Consider the following 22303-nt stretch of genomic DNA (forward strand, 5'->3'; position numbering starts at 1 on the left):
TGCCCTTCCTTCTCTCTCTCCTCCTGGGCTCATCTTTTGGATCTGGTATCATACTGTGGGTTTGCTGCTGCATGTTCTGGGTAGAACACATCAATCAGTAATGCCTATTGCCAGGAGTTTTGAGATGATCCTATGAAAATATCTAGCCTAGCTCTTAAATTAGTTAGTCCAGATATTAGCTAAATTATTTGTTGTGCCCCCAGCATGCAAGGACTTGATGTAGATACCTACTGTCAGGGAAAATACTGACATAAATTGGATTTTCAAAGGTTTAACTACCTGCAGAGGTTCTAAGGATTCCAAAGAACTGCATGAAAGATATCCAAGACATGCATCGTTTGTTTCTCTTGTTCCCTAAGGTAAGGAAAGGCAAAAGTGTTGCTTCTTTTTTGGTTTTAATCTATGCATGACTGCAGATTCATGTGTGCCCCCTCACTTTTTTTTTCTTCCCCTGTGTGCTTTTTATTTGTTTGTTTTCATGCTGAATGAAAAACCCACAGACCAAGCTACCCTATAACTCTGGATAATTGAGTTATTCATTTTAAAATCCTTAGTTGGTAGGAGGAAATAATCACTGTGCCTGTATGAATTAGAAAGGTGCCATTCCATTGAAACCTAGGTGAGACAATTTGTTTCTGGAATACCAGCGAGAACTGAGCTGCTGGAGAATGAATACCTTTTGAGATAAAACTAGACAAAACAGCTTTAAGCCTCCTTTTACTTGTTGGTACCTGCAGTTCTGAACATTTTAATTGAAGTTTTTCTTTTGTTCCACATAAGAGATGAAAGCTTTGTCCATCTGTTCAAAATGAAATGTTACTTTGCTTAAAACAAACAAACAAACAAAAAAACCCATTTTGATGGTTAAACTGTAATGTATTATTTTGAAAGCACTTGGTCATATCCTCAGTTGGTGTAAAATCAATTCTGAAGTTAATTCTACAACAGAAAATAATCTAATCCATTTACCTCTATCACAACGTTCAGTTTTTGAGAGGTCCAGCATTTAATAATATCTGAAGGAAAACACCATTTTTGTTTATCATATGAGTGATTGTATCTGTGCTTTTTCATCTGTGAGACTGCTAATCTAATTAAACACTAATTAAACACTAATTAAGCTACTAATTAAACAGTCTGGAAAACAAGGTTGATTGAAATGAATGATCTAATATATTTATATAGCGGCATTATTTAATGTGTCATAGCCACTTGCTGTTTTGAGGGCTGCCACTATCAGGATTTTCAAGTTGTAACATCTGTCCTGTGAGAGAACAGCTCTGGCCTTAAACATGGTATTTCAGCTTCGCTTTCTCTGCGCTCATTTAAAAAAAAAAAAAAAAAAGTTAAAGAATGGAATAAATATGTCTAAATTGCTATTGTAAAATATTCAAATGCATCTCTAAACTTCACTGCATGTGGAGAAAGTAGTACACAGATGACACCACTACTATTGAAAGGTGAACGTCTGAAGATTGGCTTTATTAATAAAACATTCTGACACCAAGCACCTGAATACATTTTAACATACATACATACTTTAGCAGTTGTCCAAGCAAAGCAATGAATCTGGAGAAAGTAAGATGATGTCACATTTTCTTTAATAATGGACAAATACTTCAGGGGATATGTTTCTATTTCCTTTCTGATTGTGACCAGGTTTTGCAAAATTGTACAGAATGTAACGAGCAATTGAAGGGTATACAAAATTATAGCTGCAGTCAGTAAGGACATTTCCTTGAATGTAAGCTCTCTAATATTACAAATAACTGATCATAATCTATAAAATCTTGGGCTGAGTTTTTCTTTGGAGTTGGTCAGTAGCATTGTCGCTGTTGAATAATGCTGACTATAAGCAGTTTAGGAAATGCAGAAAAAAACAAATCTTTAGCACTTGTAAGAAGGGTAAAAAAAATAAAAGCAAGTTTCATTAATTCAAGGAATAATCACTGGATAATCAGTGATTTTAAAGAGGTTTACAGTAGTTCATAACACCTCGTTAAAGCAAGTGGCTAGAAAATATACTGTATATAATTATTAATATTTAATAACATGAATACATTGAAAAGCATTACCTGTGGGCTGATGATAATAGAGGGCATTTAATTAACCCATTCATTAATCAGGATGGAGTTTTCACAATCCTGGTCTTGCTGTTATGGAAAGATATAGAGGTGCTTCAAATAAATGTTAGGTAATCTCGGGTAAAATACGTCTATCTGAGTAAATATGAAGTAAGACATTAGAATGACACAACTTTGAGAAATATTGGTAAGATTTTAAATTTCAAAACGAAGGAAAACATTGAATCTGTACAAAAATTGGAGAAAAAAGAGGTGTGAGAGTGAAACTAGGATAGTGAATTGTAGAAACATTTTCATCTGTAACATTTCTCTTCTGCATTTTCCATATTCAGCAACGATGTTGACCTCATTGCTGCCAGAAAGTAGTTCATGTAGGATGTACCTACGGGGTCCAGAAACCAATCCAGGGAAAGCCCATGATCTACAGTTTCCTAATTCCTGTTTCCAGCTGCCTTCATTGTGGAAAAAGAGTGAGTATATACAAACACATATCAAACAAACAACTACTAATTTGGATATCTGTATGATGTTGCATCAGTACCTCAGGTTGCTGTTATGCTTGGAAATTATATGGGTCCCCAAAACTATCCTTTTGGTGGAACATGCCTACTGCTTATGTGACGTGATTTCAGTAGTAAAATTAATATGGTTAATATTAAAGTATTTGTGGAATCCAAGTTGATCTGTAATGTAGTCTTAGTTTTCTGTTGTCAATTACAAAGAAAAGGAAAAAAAAATGCTTACTGCTTGATGGCTTCCATCAGGTTTGTCCATTTTCCATGGACAAACTAACTGTTGGAATCTAAGTTCCTGTTGGTTTTTTGTCTCGTGACTGGACCCTCTTGTCTTTAATATGTAGTGAAATCCAAGCAAAAGTTTGCTCCCTGATAAAAATTAATTAAATAAATAAAATTTAGCTCCTTTTGGTAGCTTAACTCCTTTAAAGGAGAAGCCAGAGAAAATACTTCTGTGTTGTTCCACACATCTGTAGTAACTGACAACTTTTGAAAATTAAGATTTCTCTGTCAGGTTAGACTTAAGTGTAACAGTGACTTCAGAACTGATAAGGAAGTGAGGATAAACTGATTTCCATCTAAGAAGTGTGATCCAGTGTTTTATAACCTGGCCTTCTGTTTAATTTCTTGCATGTGCATAACTCCCATTGATTTCAAAACCTGGAAAATGGCCTAGGGGATTATCTTCCTTATCTCCAAATTTAAATTTAGTGTAGGAGATGAAAAATGGCATTTCATTGCAAACGCTTAGCAAAACATGGGAAAGTAACTTTAATTTAATAAGCCAATTATTTTCCTATTAATTAAATGTGTATTGATTGTTGCATGAACAATTATTGAGTTTAGCAAGTATGAAAGAGATTAATCTACTTTTAATCTAATTAGTTAAGAATTACAGGGGCAATACAAATACATGATTAAAAGGTACTGTACTTGTGAGAAAGTTAAGGATTTATTCATAAGAAAAAAAAAATTGTATGAGTACATATTGTAGAATTTACATTAGAATTTGAGGAAGAAACAGCTTTAGAAATCTGATAGCTGACCATCTCTCCCAGTACCTAAAGATTATATTTACATGTGTGAAGGAGACAATGATGGGATATGTACCAGTCACACTTATAGACCTTAATAGTCTATTTACTAATGTCAATAAATAAACATCTGTTTCCTTACCACCAAAGGACTGGAGACCTCCTAAAAATAAAAATAAAATAAAATAAAATGCTGCACGTAGACAGTTGAGGGAGAAATTCATAAAGAAAAAATGCTCTCTTTAAAATATTGTGTTTTCCCCTGCAGAGTAGGGGCTGTGTAGCAAAAGAAAGCACAGGACAGCTAGGATCTTTTCTGCTAGAGGATATGGACGTGTAAAACTTTTGGACAAATCAGGGCACTGAGAATGTGTGTGGATGAGGGGGATGAGTGGTGCAGGCTGAACAAGGGCGAATAGCCCTTTCTGCCTGTACGTAGCACACACAGCACTCATGAAAAAGCTTACACTCTAATTGTTATGTAATTGTTAAATGATATAAAATTGGAATGGTTTCACTGACAAGGATGACTGATTTTATAAGGGATTTTTAAGGAGATGAACCACAAATTTAAGTAATCCTGGGCACTATTTTATAGCTCTATCAGACAGATGAGGTTTGAAGCACTTGCTAGCTAAGCAAGCAAGTAATGTGTTTAATTCTATTTTCATTAATGAGAAAGGGACTGTTGAGATGTGTCCCATAAAACGGTCAGAGAAATCTGGTGAAGAATTGTGTTTAAAGCAAAACAAAATCAATTGAAGAGAGAGTGAACTAATTGTGTTGCTGCAAGATTATCATCAGAAGAGACTTGAAATGTTAGGTAGTTCAGAAAAACTGTAGTTAAGCAGGTGTGGTCAGACAGAAGTAGCATTGTAATATGCATAGTTTTTTCACTGAAAGGTTACATTTAGCTTTCTAGCTGTTAAACACAATGGAAATAGACGTGTAGAAGTAAAAAGAAATTAGAAAGGAATTCTTGAAAGAAACTAACAATCCCCTATCGGATATGTAGAAAAAAGAATAAAACAGTGTACTTAGTGATCAAACCCACAACCAGGTAAAATGATTCTAACCCAGAAGTATCAATACTTACACATGGCTGAGACTGGGCAGGAAACGGTGAACTTAAATATCAAAGGCATAGAAAATTTTCTACTATTTGGTCATGCAAGCTACCATAAACCACTGAAAGACAAATGAATGCCTTCTGTGTCATTGCTTCTAACTGCCACTACAACATTTTTATATCCATTGTAGAGTTTATGAAGTCTAGAATTTCACTTTTTAGTGTTTTGGAGCTAAACTTAAGAGGATAAAGATCAGTGAGCATTCACTGTGTGATTTCATCTCATGTTTCAAATTAATTGATTTCTCTTTTTAAATGTCAGGCCAAATTACCTGCTAACCTGCTCTTATGTGGATTTGACTCCACTGATTTCACCCATAATTTATACCAGTTATATATTAGTAAAGTCCTACCTGATACAAGAACAGATCTCTCTCTCTTTTTCTTTTTTTTTTTTCCATTTGGCTTGCTTGTTTGTCATAAACTACATTGGCCAGCCACAGAAGGACTATCACAAAGACCATCGCTGTCTTTTCCCAGATGCATAGAAAAGAAAATGTGTCATTGTGTCTTTATAAAATATAATTGATAAAGATAAAAGGTGCTTGCATCTGAATCCTTGGGAAAATTTCTTCAAGTTGTTTTAAAGCCAATAAAAATTCATAAAGCTTCTCAAAATGTGTCAGAAATTCAGTATACCTAACGGTAACTGTCTTTCAGAACATATAACAGTAAAATGACTTGCCCAAGGTCAAAGCGGATCAACAGTTTCAGTGTGGATCAAATCCTATGAACTCTTGTTTTAGTTCTTTGCCTTTGTTATGAAGCTGTTTTCTATTTCTTTAGCTATGACAATTTAAAGCCAGTCAAATACTTGTGCATATTTCATCTTTTCTTCTATAACGTCTTCAAACTTATTTATTTTGTGAAATAGAATGAAACAACCTCTGTCTCAATTTGTTTGATTTCATTCTCCTTCAAGCACATCCTGATTCCAGGTCATAGGCTCGTTGTAGATTATCTTGCCCATGCTTTTCTTCCCATTCATGGTTTGATGCTGCGAAGGTAGGGGGAATTAGCAGTCTTCTGCAGCAGCTGTTTCATCCACTGAAGACATGGACTGTGCATTACTGGCTTTTACAGTGAGAAACCGAGTAGTGCCCTTTGACCTATTGCTCATGTGTCAGTAAAAGAAGCTGATACAGCTGTTTCTCAGAGGACAGCAAATGTATCAACAAAACACTTTGTTGAGAGAGATACATTGCACACATCTAGGCTCTGTACCTGGATGTGGCAAATGAAGGCTATTTTGGGTTGACAAAAGCAAAGTTTGTTCTGCGTGTCTTGAATCTTTTCAATGTTTTGGGCCTAGGAAAAGCTGGGATTGTTTTAGGTCAAGGAGACAAGATTTGCAATGTTTTCTCTTGCAGTCAGACTTTCAGAAGGATTTTAGGATCCCTCCGTTGTGAGACTGTCTTGAAACACTCCTTTCTCTGTTTCTCTTTTCTGTCCACGCTTTTTTGTTTATTGAACTAAATTAACTGTTTAAAAATTATCATCAGTGCGTATTTCTGCAAGTCTTATGGGTGTGAGTGGTGGGCATGCACTGAAACTTGGCATGTGAAAATTCTTACACTTGCATACTTAGTTTTTAGTAGTCACACCAAGATGAACAGGAAGTGTTACCATCCAAAAAGCTGCCTTTGTGTTTACCAGTATTGTTGTATTCCTACCAATAGCTGGGATGTTTCTTGTGTAAGTCAGAGCTCTGTTGCCATTAGTTTCCTTTCTTATTTGATTACATTCACTTTTGTCCATCAGAGGCCTGGACATAAACCTACTCCTGAAAAGAGCTATACTTAAAGGATGAGAAACCCTGAAACCAATTAGTTCAACATTAAAAATGTGTGTATTTGTAGGAAAATGGATGAGTAAGAGGGATTTCTAGACAAACTGTTACATCCTAATCATACTGTAAAGTATTATCATTAGCTAATACAAGAACTATTAACAATTCAATGCTATGTATTCGTGGTCTATTTCAATGAAAAACAAGAAGTGGTGTGAGTGTCTGACAAATACTTCGATGATGGAAATAATATTTGATTCTCTTGGCATGCCTTTGAATAACTGTTTTAAACAAATCACTTCAAACTTAAATGATTTTTTATTACTATTTAAGGATTCTGCAAAAATCCAGATCCCATTTTTGGATCACATTTAAATGCAGAATCTCTTAAATCAGTTTAAATTTGTAGATGTGAACAGACTCTTTGATTTATGTGTTTTTGCAGACACTTTTTAATCTCTGAATTTTTAATACTTTAGAAGGTGTGCATTTAGCAAAGAAAATATCTTGTAAGGAGATATAAGGTGTTTTTTAAGCATATAGTTAGTAAACAGTGATAACAAGGAAATGTATTTCCATTCCCACTTTCCTACAGGCATGGTACAATATTGTAAACCAAAGTCGTTTTATCCTATAGTACTGACTATTGAAAACTACAAGAATTCAGTATGTTTCAGCTGGGAGTTTTTATAAATCAGCTACTGTTAAATGCAATAGCTTAACCTTTTTGAAAATCGTATTTGTACTCCCCAGAGCCTGTGGTGCCAATTTAGAGTAATTGTTGAACAACAACCATGCATATTTTCAAGCAAATTAAGTTCAAGCTGTACAGACTGAAACAGAATTCTTTACAAAGTGTTTGGACAACAGAAATTTTTCACTTTACTGCAATTTTTTATGTTTCAAATGGAAGGTCACATTTCACCTGATCACTTCTGTTTCGTGGCATAAATGGTTTTGATATAGCCCATCACCTTTCAAGACTTCTTTGGATAAAAACTTTAAAAATTAGGAAAGCTGTCCAGAGAACAGAGCCTATTAATCCTGAGGGCTTTCTCTGGTTCAGAGAACAGCTGAATATATAGAAATTTCAAAAACATGTGGAAGGCAGAATAAAGACCAAAACGTATGTCATGCTGAACAGTACATAGCATAGCAATTCTGATCTATACTGCGCCCTGGGATCTCTATATGTGTATATCTGGGAAGAAAGAGTGAACAGGCACATGCCTGGGGTGATAGTTTTAGCTCTCCCAATTTAGACATAGCCAATGCTTGCCTATCATTTTCTTTGATATTATGGGAAGTTGCAGGATTCATTTAATATCTCAAAAAATACAATAATGATTGTATTGATTTGACAATTTTATCCCCTAGTAAAGCTATTTAAATTATATTGTTGAATATGATATCACGAGGCTATGGATTGTAACATATAGTCAAAGTGTGTTCTGTTTCATGGAATGGGAGTTAAATCCTCTTTCCTGACCATCAGAAATCATTGTGTGGCTCTAGTGTGGAACCATTTAGGGCTTTAGGGCAGGAACAGTGATGAAGCTGGTAAATAAAGTGGGCAAAGAGCAGATAATCCTTTGAAACATGAAAGGAAGACAGAGTATATTCATATTATGAAATATGTTTGGCTGAAGTTCTTCTCATGGAATTTCATTTTGTTCCTAAATGTCCAGGTTATATTTGTGTTGTGGGTTTTATTTGTTTTTAGCAATGTGTTCGGCTATATGGAATGATTTAGTGCTATATCCTTTCTAGGAAGCAGTTCAGGTGAGAAACCATAAACATCAGCATTGGATGATGTGTAGCTGCCACTACATATTTGTGCTGCTTGTTTGAAGGGTACAAAATAATGAATTTTTGGTGAAAATACCTAAATATATGCCATGATAAGCAGTGTTAAATATGTTATTTAAAATCAAGAAAATCGATTGAGCAGAATAAAGCAGACAAAATGAACATGCATTTTGTAAAAACTGAAGATGAATGAATTTCCAGTTGAAATGGTAATATTAACATTTTAGGAAATAAGGGAGTAAAAAGATATATGGTTGGTGGAAATTTATAGGGTATGGAGTGTACTTTATATTAGTGAAATATAATATAGGAATTATTATTAATTCTGTAAAAGACATTATTTGTCACTACATTTTAGAATTTAGTTTTAACTATTAGAACAAGAGAGTTATAAAGTATTCTTCAGAATGATCTGTTGAAAACACAGCAGGTAGGTAACATTTCCTAAAAGTATCCCACAACTTGCAAATAAGATGTGAGTGTTCATTTCTGTGCATACTGCCATCAGAAAGAATGCATTTTCTCTTCTTGAAATGCTGTATTAGAAGGTGCTGTTATCTCACAGGTCATTTGAGAATGATGAAACTGGTAATTTCTTGAAATGACTTCTTACAGTGACTGAAGGCTGTAGTCTCTTCAGTTGACTTCTGTTGCCACCAGGAGAGCAACACACATCATAGTGCAGTACACCTTTCCTGAGAGTTCATAACTACTTACCAGTTCCATTTATTCTGGAGAGGTTATGGATGATGTTTTTGAATGCTGCACCTCTGGTTCATCACAAACATTGAGTTGAAATTCTTTGTTTGTTTATGTTTTATAACAGAACTGTCAGCTGCCTTCCTCTTTGCTTTTGACATGCAACATTAACATAGTTTTTGTGGTATATGTTGCCAAACAAGTAGTTTTGAAAATAGATGCTGACTGGATAGTCAGTGAAGCTAACAGATGGTTTTGTAACACATTCTTTTGCATCACTAAAAAAGAAAAATAGATTCTCTTGAGCTTTTTTTCTATCAGCAGACTAGCTCTATGACAAATAATAGATCCTGCTGGTTCTTAGTCAGTTGAAAAAATACATTGTCTGTCTCTAGAAGACATGGAGAAAGACAAATTTCCTAGGAAACAGAGCCATAGGTGATATCTGCTCTCTTAGTCTAACTCAGTGTTTCTAAAAAGAAAAATTGAAGAGCATATGCCTTCAGAACACCTATGTTATTGCAACACTGTGTTGTTAATGCTTTTTTTATTTGTTGTTTTGAAATAGTGATTATCCCTAATCATGGCCTGCTCATAATTGATCGTTGTCAGCTCACAGATGGCAGATGATTTTGAAAAATATTATTTATACAAATTCTGTTTGGATACATTTACATTTTCTACACTTTATTGCCTTTGCAGCCTTCAGAAAAAGGAAATGTATTTCCTTCAGAAAGGAAATGTATACAAAACAGGATTTTTTCTTTTTAGAACCTTGATTTCGTTTGCTGTTCATAGCCTGTGGCATGAACAGTTAGTTACTGTGTAATGAACGTAACAGTAACAAATCTAGATCAGCAAAAAGAGAAGATGTGAAAATTCCTAAAACATATTTTTTCCTATACCAGCCTTCTGAAGTGACCACTTAGCAGTAGCCTTCTATAAATGAGTATCTGATGTAGAGAGCTTTAGGAATACTTTCTACCCACTTTGCATAGCTGTTGTAAAGCTCTTCAGTGACAAAATAGATTTGTCATCTGATGTTCTACTATGTGAAGTCTTTGTGAAATAAGCCTGTCCAGTTACTTAAGTGTGCTCAGACTTGAATTGAAGTTTACCAAGTCTAAGTTTCTCAGTTACATAGTAAATCATTTAACTATGGCTTGAGGAGTGCAAAATATGGGCTTTTACTTTTGTATGTTTCTACTTTAGATAGAAAAAAAAATCATATTTATTGAAACTTTTTCTGCTTTATTAAATACCGTAAGAGAAGTTGCAAACTTGGATTAAAAACAAACAACAACAATGCCAAATTTAAACTCATTGGGAATCAATTCTCTATCCCAAAATGTGGACACCACCATCGACTCTGAGGATGGGATAGAGACTTTAATAAGCAGGATAATCTATACACTCAAACTCTGATCCTAAGGAGATGGATGACTTTCAGTTGATTAAAACATCCATTTGTTGGTGTTACTAGGTTGGTAAAGATGCCTTTCACTAAGGTAAAAGTGCTTTTAAAAAGCACTATTTTAACAAGCCCACCCTATTTATTTATGTAGACTTGGTCAGTGAGCTTCATCCATGTATCAGCATAAATTGACAGAGTCAAGTGCAATGCATGGCAAGATGTCTGTATTGATTGACAGACTCAGCCTGCAAAGCTATTATGAGCATGCAGTGAATTTCCTTTGCAGTAACTGATTGGCATCTTTGCAGCCATAAGCAGCTTGATGAGGGCTATTATGGGGAGGGAAGAGGTTCCAGCATGTCCTTGATGATATAGGTCTAGAATCTATTGATTTTGAAATGGAAATAATAATAACAGTGTGTTGTATGTGTACTATGTATAGCAGATAAGGGAGCTACATTCTGCCACCTTCTGTGTGGAAGATTCAAGTCTCTCCTCCTTATTTTGCTATTCATTCTCTGCAGGTTTCTTATTCTGTTCTGGGAACAAATTTTGATAGTGAAACAGATGTCAATTCAAGAGAAAAAAATCAACTTTCACTTTGTAACAGACAAATATTCAGAATGTAATGTTTGTAGTAGAGATATAAACATACACATGCTTTTCTGGTAGAGAAGATGTTGCAAAAAAAGAAAGCTGCATCTAAGTATCAATGTGGTTTATTTTGCTTTGAGGAAAAGGAAAAAAATATTTAAGCCCTTAGTTCTGAATTTTTCAAATTATTATTTTATTTTTTAGTTTGATATTGCTTCTCATTCTTCAAATTGTTTTTTTTTTCTTTTTGTTAAAGGGAAAATTCAAGACCAAAACAAAATAGAACATTTTTCAATTTTTCAAAATATTTTTCTAATAATAAAATCTTGCGTTCCAAATTGAAAACAAACAAAAAATAACTATCTGGAAACCTTTAAATCTACAGTAAACCAATTTTCTTTTAAAAAAATTATCTTTGTAGTTATAATAGTTTCTGCAATATCTCCATTAAAACAGGAAAAAAAGAAAAAAAAAACTTGCATTTTTAAGACCTTGCATTTCAGAAATAGTTTTCTAGATAAATCACACCTGTATCATTATGCATGCACTCATATAGTAGCCTTTTCAAAATTCCTTCAAAGTTAGGTTAATTTCTAAGCGGCAATTCATTGTCTCAGCTTTATAGATCTGGTCTGCTGATCAGCAGGGACGTGTGCTATTTCGTGTCACTACCCATGTTTTTCTCCTCCTTTCCACATTTGTCCATCACAGGAATAATAAATGTCTTTGACATACTGAATGCATCCTTCTATTTCAACAAGAATTTCAGTAGTTGTTTTAAAGGAGCAAAACTGTACCACTCCATATTAACAAGGAGTCCACAAAACAAAACTTCCAAAGCTACAATTGATTCAGATCCCCTGTTTTTGACTGAGGTTCACTCATTTCTCCTTCAAGTTAAACCTTTGTTTTGGGGAAGGGGAGTGGAGGGGTGGCAACCACCAGCCCTATGTATAAAAAGAATATAATCCTTAATTGCTAATCAGGAAGAGGAGACTCTTGAAGGAGATATCAGTGAAGAATAAATACTGTGCAATAATAAACGCACTTAAAAATAACATTGCCTAAGTGATGCAAAGGGAAAAGAAAAACATCATTAGGAGACTAATCAAGGAGATTCGTGATTGTGGTTTTTTTTCTAAATATGATAAGTAATGTTAACATTCATACTTTTCTTTTGATGCCACTTTGAACTGAGCGCAGCACTTCATACATTGTACAAAATATATCCCATTAACCTTTTTTCCCTTGATAGAAAACCAAAATGATCCTTAGCCTCCTCATAACCTCTGCCAAATATTAGTTTTGCCACAAAAGCTTGCATTTCACAGGCTTGGCCCCATTTCAGATAATTGACCCTAAAGAACTTTCCTCAGAGAGTCTAATTTACTTGAGAACATTCCACCATAGGTTTTGTGAAAAACTAAGAGATCAATACTCACATGACTCATTTTTCCAGAATCTCAGAATACTGTAACCTTTAAAGAGGAGATAATTCTTGTTTAAAAAAAAAAAAAAAAAAAGTGTTAGTGATAAAGATCTTTGATTCTTCTAAGAAGAATCATGTTTAAAACTATTAGGAAATTATACTGACATGTAATGTCAGAAAATTGAGAGAAAAGGAAGTTGTCCAAGGGAATAGCTCACTATTTGCTGAAAGTTACTCCTGTGAGGAATATGACAGTTCAAATCATCTTATACTATTCTACATACATCTCAGTTGTCTGAATATCATGTTAGTATCAAACAAACATCTTTTTACTCGTTATTACGTGGTGCAAATTTAACTTGTCATCTTGTACTACACTAAAAATAGGAAATTAGGCATCTAGTCCTGCAATAACTGTTTTTGTTGTCTTTTTTTTTTTTTCCTTCTACACTACCTATGAAATCCACCTTGCAACTTCCAGCTCTACCATTCCTTCCTGTTGCACACCACCTTAATGGAGTAAAAAAGGGAGTGTTAGGGAGTTGAGATAGCTACTGCCATATCTCAGAACAACTTGTTACATTTTTCTTATTATTTAGAAAGAGCTGCAGAAGTAGTCTGGGACATCCTGCTGTGTCGCAGTTGCTTATTACTCAAAAATTAATATGACACAAATTATTTCCAGCTTTAAATATTTCTTTGGTTGGCAGTCTGGGAAACTGAATTCTTTTTATTTTGGCTTCCGCCTTCATATGGAAAGTTCTGTCACATTGGTAGTTACTGGTTTTTAAAATAGGAAAGTATTACAATCCTATTGCCAGACTTTCAGTCATTTTTGCAAAATGAAGTAGACATTGTCTTATACTGAAATTTTTTGAGGATCTCCCATAATGTCAAGATTAATTCAGCTGGTAAATGTTTCACCTGAACCTTTGCAGAGGTTAAGATTCTGATTTCAAAATAGAAGTTATAATAATTGGAATTTACCATTTGAGTTATATATTGCTATTCTCATCTGCTAAGGTGCAGACTTGTTTTTCAGAAAAAAAAAATGCCCTTAAAATAGTCTATTTAACACCTTCTCTTCTCCCTCCTCCCCCCGTAACCCACTGACTTCCCAACACTTATGGCAAACTTGAACAAAATATTACTAGCAAAATGCACCTTTATTTTCTCACAGGTAAAAACAAAAACCAGTCAATATCAACAACAACAAAAAGAAACCATGACTTTCTGCATACAAACAAATACTAAAAGTATCTCCTCCTTATTGCTTCTTGTTGCTTAATGTCTGTCTACGATCCATTTATTATCTCTCCATCTTAATCCATTTGTTAATCTCATTTTGTTACATCTTTCTTATTAAGAAAGTCAGAGAATGCAGTGAGATATTACTCACTGCTATATTCTCAGTATTGATATAGTGACCAACATCATGGGACTTAACCTGGCTGAATACTAAATTACTCATCAAACCTGTGCTACTAGTGAATGACTGAATGTATATTCAGTTGCCACCATCCAATTTTTATATCAGCTAAGGCAAAAGTCCTGCAGATGACAGGCTCATTCACTATGCAGCCCTAATTCATCCCTGGAGCACTGTCTGTCCTACACAAAATGTAATTAAGTAATTAAAAATTGTATCAAAATGTATACACATGGGGGTACAGGGAATTAAAAATGCACAGTCAGTGTTAATTCTAGCATTTCTTCATTTTTCAGTGTTTGACTTTGCAGGCTTAATGATCTTTCAACAGAGTCTTTGCATGTAACTCACTATATTTGTTAAAAAGCAAGTTGAAAGTAACTCAGAATGGCTATCATGGGGGGCTGGTTTGGAGGCCTATGAAGCTACCGTTTAGAGGGGTTGAAATCCTTAAATCAACGGTTTCAATTCAGTTAACAAGGTCTATAAACAGTAAAAGTTGTAAATTGTCACCCCTTATGAAGATCAGCCACAAGAGCTGTAGTTTGCCAGGGGCTTCTTCACTACTTGCAGATATGAAATGACATTATGTAAGAACTGTAACTTTTATTCTACATCTTCTGTGTTTCTGGTCTCCTCTTCCCTTTGTGCCATGTCTGGGTACCTTACATTCTATTGGTCTTCTATTTCCTGAACTTCAGAGTTCCTGTTCTGTTTTTTAACATGCATGGTTAATAATTTTAATATTATTAATGATGATATTAGTAAATTTAATGCATTTTTTCCTTTGTCCTCTAATATTTTAATCTGACCATAGCTATGTATGCCAGTGGTTCAGATCTCCTCTGACTTCAAAGTTGTGTGAAATCCTCAGATGGGGACTAAGACCTGACTTAAAATGAATGGCATAGGTGACAATCAGTACAAGAATATATAGAAGTACATGGTAGGAAGCTACTTAAAAAACTGGTTTTATTTACAGAATTGATATGGCAAAGTGGAAAGTGATGAACACTTTATCACTATGAAATCTATAATCTTAATTTTGGTAAAGATAATACAGTAGAACTACAGAGACTTCAGTGAAATTCATAATCAAAGAAACACACCTACATGCATTGTTGTGGCAATATCGCAAGCATCAGACAACAACACATCAGAGAGATTTGGACATAAGGTGAAGCCATTTTTGCCTTTTTCTTTTTCAATATAATTATTGTATTCCTCATATATGCTAGTATTAAAAAGAGAAAATATTTATATTTCATGTCCTTCTAAATGCATTTGAATTATTTTCCTACTCTCTAATTCTGCCTTTGAAGCACAATATCTGACCTTGCTGTCCAGTAGAATTATAGTTTAAATGAAAACCCTTGCAATTTTTCATGGATCCCCACAGGCTTTCAGTTAGAACTATATGTCAGTGTATATTACAAGGTGCAACTGCTGTGTAGTCCATCAGCATAGTGACATCGGAAACTGCTTTTACTTTGAAACTCTCTTTTAAATAAGTGATTATACTTGATTTATAATCTATTGAATCACTAATTGCAAACAATACCAGTATTGTCTTTGAAAATTTTGTAGTTTACTGTGGAGCACAATAAATGTCTACATGAATATGCAAGTCTGAAACTCCTAGAGAAAGAGGTATGGTTTACAGAATAACAATAAAATAAAATTGTAATAATTATGATGTCAACAGAATATTTGTGTATATAGCCTGTCATGCATATAGTCTAAAACGTTGGAGAAAAAAGCTTTTTTTTTTTTTTGTTTAAATAAATATTGTTTTCCCAACTTAGGACTTTCTTTGTAGATTTTGAAACATGTAATAGTCCACAGGGGAGACAGCACAGTTCTTGAAACATGAGTCTAAGGCCTGTAGTGATGTTGAAAGGAATAACAGACAGATGCCTCTTTGTACATTTGAGTGTAATGATGTTTAAAGGAAAATGAAATGTTTAAATGGTCCCTGGTTGTCTTTTTGACATATTCAGATTGTAGCCAGCTCTGCAGGGAGATTTAGCTGTCTATTCTGTCAGACAGAAGGCTGGGGACTATACAAAAGTTAGAAGCCACAGATTAAATTTGCTTCTTCAACTACATGATAAATTCTGTTCACAAGAAAATTCTGCATTTCATTTTTAGTTTTAAATGTGCACTTTCTTTTCTGTACCCATCCTGCCAGACTAAGCAGATAGCCTCCCAGCTGGAGGCTGCTATCAACGCAAAGTTCAAAACACTGATTCCAGAAATGGGCAGACGACATTAAAGATATGACATTGAACCTAATTCTAGAAGGGAATTTACAATCTAATGACTCCCAGGGGTAAAACGTGGGTTTAAAACCAAAACAAACAAACACACACACACGTAAATAAACAAAATCTGAGCATTTATATTTAAGAGTAAAGAAGTGAGAATTGAGACTAAAAAAAATGAGAATTATTCTGTACTGTTTCTAGGCTTGCTGTAGTGAAGGACCTGGATGCTTCCCTCCTACAAAGGGATACAAAAGCAGCACCAAACTTCCACCTCTGCATGTTACAGTAACAATGCAACACTTCAAAGGCATTATAATAATGACTGTACATTTCTTTTACGTAAATTGTACATTAGTTGTATGTCAATTGGCTGAAAAATTAGCATGTATCTCTGCCATGGCATTAAAAATGTGATGGCTCCTGAAACATTCATCATTTCTCTGGAAATGAATAAGTTAACTTGCTCCAAATAACATCTGGTTCAGAAAATTTGCAGGTAAGAGATGCATGTTTGGGGGTAAGACCTTGTGTGGCAACAGTGAACAGAACATATGAAAGACATTGGTTATAATTTTATTTGCTTATTTTAAGGCTAAAGAAGAGTGAGTGGGATGTTAAGTACAAAAATAAAACACCCATCTCAGAAACTGTCTCAGAAAGTCACTAAGCTGCACATTGTAGTTGGGATAGTTCTACTTGGAGAAGTATCACTAAATCCTTGTTCTTCTCTTATATTTTTACTCTAAGTAGCTGCTGCCAAGTTAGCTGTATACACTTTAATTTTTTGTTTCTGAAAGCCACAGCAGATATGTGTATGGAACAGCACGCATTTGTTTAAGTAACTAAAATAACAGGAATTTTATTTTGAAGTTTTTTTTTCCTCTCTCAAAGGAATGCTACTTTACAACTATCTACATAACCATTAGTTGATGATGAGTCAATATGCCTAAAAGAGACAAAGGTCAGTATTTTTCAGTCTTTGAGGGAATATTCTGAAATTACAAATGTTTTAAATGTTTAGGTGTTTAAGGTCAGGCTTTACAGGGATTTTCTTCAAGTAAGAGATTACAGTTTACTTAGCGACTACAATAAAATAGTCCTCTGCAAGGGCAAAAAGAAGAAATTCTACTAATGAAAAACAAAGCAAAACCTTGTTTTGTTATAAGAACAGCTAAGGTCAGGATTGTAGTAGTAAACTTGCTAGGAAATTTTGGTTGTTTGTCTCAACATTCAATACAGTTGCATTAAGTCACAATTTATGCGTTACCTAGTCTGCTACCTACTTCATGATTGATTCACACCATTTATGTTCAACTTTTGAATTTTCAGTGTTTTATACAGAAAAAGTTTGACGAGCACTATAAGAGCAAATCAAAGTCAGAAAAATCTTAGAATGGTTTCTGTTAGCTGCAAGTGTCAGCTGAGCATTACCTACCTTTGCATTTTTTATTGTGCGTAGGCTAAACTGACTGTGAAGTGGGATTTTTCTTCTTAATGATAAGGCAGGTTAAATAGTGTCTGTTCTGGAACGGTTACAATCTTTAGCTTGTTGGCAAGCAGAGGTTCCAGTGCTGCCTGTAAATGAAAGGAACTAGTGTTTGCCAATTAAATCAAGCAGCTGTTTTGCAGATACTATTGCTAATAGCTATCAACTAAACTCAAAATTGTTACTCTGGATTGTTTAATGAACTGCTTTTTAATACATAGTAAAGGCTAACCTCTGTATCTCAATTTGTTGAGCAAGCAGAAAGGGTTATTTAAAGGCGCATCACCATTCAAACATCACAAGAAGAGCCTGTGCCAATGAAGCACAAGACCTTTAGACTTCCTTTCTTTACATTATATGAATTTATAAGAATCATGGAGAGAGTAGTGCTATTTAAATTGATTTTGACTGTGCATGACAAAAATCACTGTGCTCTGATGCTATACAGTGGGTGTATTTTTCTCTCTAAGAAGGTATTTTGTGCATGTTATGTAAAATGGCAGCTTGTATTCTTCTGAGTTAACTGCACAATATTCATGATGAAACCAAAATCCATATATATATGTATGGATATGTCAAAGCATGATTTCTGGTATCGTTTCTCCATTGTAGAGAAGGCCTTCTCTAAGTCAGCTCTTCTCTGAGAATTAGCATAAAGAAATGAAACACCAAAACTATCTCTGCATCAAGCACTAGAAATAACTGGTTCAGTGCTCTGCAAAAGCGTTTCTTGCATAGGTGTACATTATAGGAAATTTAGCTCCCTTAATACTGCTGTTTCTAATAATCTTTTTGCTTCTCAGCTGGTGGCTCTTTAGGATCCAGGTAAATCAGGTTAAAATTAGTCACTGTCTTCCAAACCTAGATATCGATAGTAAGGATCTTTGTTACTCAGTAATATGTATGTCCACAGATATTACTTTTCTAGTCATAACTGTAGACCTTCTGCAACATCTAAACATGCTAAATGGGACTATTCTATCTTGCTAAGATTTGACTGTTCAGAAAATGAAAGTATCTCAACAATGTGGTAAAAATAATTTTATATTTTAGATCATAAATATTCAGGGAAACAGGAGATAGAGCTTCAACACAAAAAGGAAGTATATAGAACGTGAAAGAAGGGAGGGGTTACCCAAGAGGTAACTGTCTGGACATGCAAGAATGGAGCTAGGAAAAATCAAAGTTCTGCTAGTCTTGAAACTACGAATGGAGTGTGACACTAAATGCTTCTGTTTAGTACTAAGAGAAAGGTGAAGGAAAATGTATATTAGTTGCTCAATGTGATAAGTGACTTAGTTATAAAGGACATGGAAGAAGTTGTGCTATGAGGAGAATCTGCAGGAATTTGGCTTGTTCAGCCTGGGGAAGATAGGGCCCAAGAGCTGATTTCCACACAGTCCTATCAGGTAGTTGTAGAAAAAACGAGAAGATGAAGCCAAACCCTTCTCAGAGGTGCACAATGAACATAATCTGTAATAAAAGTGTGGAGAAGACATAAAGGGTGTTTGTGGTTTGTGTGTTTGTATTCTCATTTTTTTATTATTTTTATTTTATTTTTTCCCCAAGACTCCTGTCAAACACAGGAACATGTGGCTCAACAAGCTGTTGAATGTCCATCCTTGGAGATATTCAGAACTTGAGTAGTTATGGTCTTGAGCAACCTGGGAGCAAAAGAGATGACTTAAATGGCCTTTGGAGATCCCTTCCAACATGAATTCCATTTTTGTGATTATAATGTGGACTTGCTAAATCCTCCTAGAGTTATGGAGATTCTTTTTAGTGACTTCTGTTTGTAATCAAAATTGTCCTGTGAAGTGATTCAAAAAGAATGCAAGTGAAAAAGCTCTGGTTATACAGGGGAGGTGTTGGAGCATTTAGAATTGGTTTCAGTTTTTGTCTCATACCAACGCGTATTACTTCTTCAGATATGAGTTGGCTAATAGTAGTACTCAAATGTTCAGTCCGATATTTTTCTGAGTTTCAAAAGAAAATTTCTGGGTCAGTGAAACTGCCTACAGAGAGCATCCCTTTCCCACAGCTAATTTTTAATTTTGAATTTAAAAGGTCTAAATGTGTTTTTATTGATTTCCCTCCCCTCATCTTACAGATACCTGTTACATCAACTTAAACTGCAGTTAGCCTTGCTTGCTATATTTCTGTGGTTAAGCTTTGCCTTAAAGATACAGAGTCTAGAAATTAAATTTTTTTCTCTCTCAATTTTGAAATTCCAATCGGTCAAGCAACTTTGTACAATGAGAACAGCTTTCATTTTTTCCTTGTTATAATCTAGGTCTTATGCATCTCTGAAATGCAATAAAAAGTGAAAAATATAAATACTTGTAAGAATTTTCTTTCCTTATTACTAGCTGACATCTGCCTGAGGAAAGGGGAGGAAAAAAAAGGAAAGGAAAAATTACGGAAATTTCAATAGATTTGTTACAATCAGTATTCTGTGTTTTTCCTGTTACTGTTTTGTTTTATGATTTAATCAGATTAAAGAAATTACATTTATATGTGGATTGGGGTGGGAGGAGGTGGGAGGGTTAGGAGAAATGCTCAAACCACTCCCCCACCCCCCAAAAAAAAAAGAGATGCAAACTGTTCTGACTTTACAGATGGCTGTTTTTCTTAATTATATGGATAACAGTTTAGAAATACATAATTGGTCATGCTTGATAAGTAATAGCACTTTTTCCAAGATAAACAAATGCTTGCATTTTTCATACTTAATCAGTGAGTTTATGTGCAAAAATGACCAAATGTATCATCTATTCTAAGCCTCCTATGTTATTTTGTAATAAACCACCATCTGTACTTTGATTTTATGGAACCTGTGTGATGACCACAGAATCTGATTAGATGGCAGATGGTTTTGGGAAAGAAACTAGTTATTTATTTTTAGGTAAACTACAAAAGCTCACTTCATTAATTTAGAGATGTCCCCAAAACAAGTTTATTTTGCTTTCATCTGGTAGGTAGTGCTCTGAATACTCAGCTGTCTTATTCTTGCTTTCCAGTGTCTTCCAAGCTCAGACTTTACTGGATGGGTATATTCAACTTGTGATGTTGTGTATTTATATTTCTACACTGTATATTTTCATACTGCTTCTATTCTGTTTATTTTATCAAGTATTTTAGTTTTATTGAATGACCTTGTCTGTTATGGTAAAGGTATTAATTTAGTTGTAAGCTGAAAGCTTGGCAATTTTATCTGTTTTGCTAGATACTGGTTTTATGGAACTTTATAACACTGGGATTTGACCCAGTGAGTAAATATGCCCAAAATAACTGCTCATTACTAGCTTTTTTCTTTTTGGTGAATGCTTCTTCTTTCACATAAGTAGTATTTCTGGCTTTTGACGTTCAGGTAATTTTTGCAGAGTGTAAAAACTTTTCCACAGGGAAAAGTCTGATCCATTCTCCCTTTCCCTTTGGAAGTGCTCCGGAAATGTCCCTGAGCCAAACTGGGCACATACCGTGCACATCTGATTTTAACCATGTGTGATTTAAAACCATTTATGTAGGAAGGTAGTGAGGAATACTTAATGGGATCCAAAATCTCGCCTTGTCCTATTTCTCAATAACTTCTCCATTTAGAAAAAGTCTTAGACATATCAAAGGAGATATCTGAGAGATGACCTCCTCTCTACTATTCCCCTCCCAGGCAATTCTCCCAGCTCCTAGAAAAATAGAATATTTTTAGTGAAACTGGGAAGATATTCAGCAGGAAGTTTTCAGGTACTAGGAAAAACATACGCTGACCTGAAAGTCACTTATGCTAACTTTCTACTCATTTTTTTCTAGCCTTTCCTCCTGATCATTCTCAGTTTAACCTTCAAGGGTACCTCTATCTTAACTGTTCTCCTTAGATTGCTCCAAGCATGCTGCCTACTTCTGGCATACTTGTCATGCTTTCAGGGAAAACAGCCGATGCTGGAATAGGTGTTAACAAGATTCCATGTGATTAAAACTTGTGGTCAGTGGAGAGGCCCAAAAGAGTATAATCTTGGCGTGAATAATCATTAGAATGTAACAAGAATGTAGTTTTCTCCACTGTCATGAGCTAATTTAAGCTGGCTCAGATAGTGTAAAATGACAAGATTAGAGTAGATATTACCAGATTTAGAGCAACTTCCAGTTGGGCTGAGTTTTGAGAAGCAGTCTATTTCCAGGCTAGCATCTGCTCTTGTATCTGTGCTGTACAGATCCACTGTTTTAGTAATATTGTATATAAAAAAGGGGATAAAACTGTCATTGAAGATATTATCAAAATAGTTATGGCAGTAGCTGGGGATGTTTCATTCTATACTGGTTCTAGATATATATATATATATGTATAATTTTTTTCCTTGGTTAGTTTCTAGTTTATTGCTAGAATGTAGTTGATTTAATTGGATATTTAAAGCTCCAGATAATTGATGGGGGTAGTGCCTGTTACTAAAGAATGGAAGAAATATTAATTACACTCCATAACTGCTCTAGCTCTTGAGGAGTGGCCAGTCTGAGCTGCAGGTAAGAATGTCCCCTTTTGAGTGAGTGAGGATTGAGGCACCAGAAGAAGAAATGTTCCTAGTATCTTTGTCCACATGTGCACTTCTTTCCTATTGCCCTGGGGCAAGGAG

General features: G+C 34.7%; 1 long non-coding RNA gene across 1 annotated transcript in view; it reads left to right on the forward strand.

Moving 5' to 3' along the window:
• The window catches only part of LOC121069736, a 245677-nt gene extending 243053 nt beyond the window's left edge, over nt 1–2624 (forward strand). The window contains exon 9 of the long non-coding RNA XR_005819584.1: nt 2417–2624. This is a non-coding gene — a long non-coding RNA (uncharacterized LOC121069736). The remainder of the gene's footprint in view (nt 1–2416) is intronic.
• The last annotated feature ends 19679 nt before the right edge of the window (nt 2625–22303 follow it).

The sequence above is a fragment of the Cygnus olor genome, chromosome 4 (assembly GCF_009769625.2).
Source record: "Cygnus olor isolate bCygOlo1 chromosome 4, bCygOlo1.pri.v2, whole genome shotgun sequence".
Taxonomy (NCBI): Eukaryota; Metazoa; Chordata; class Aves; order Anseriformes; family Anatidae; genus Cygnus; species Cygnus olor.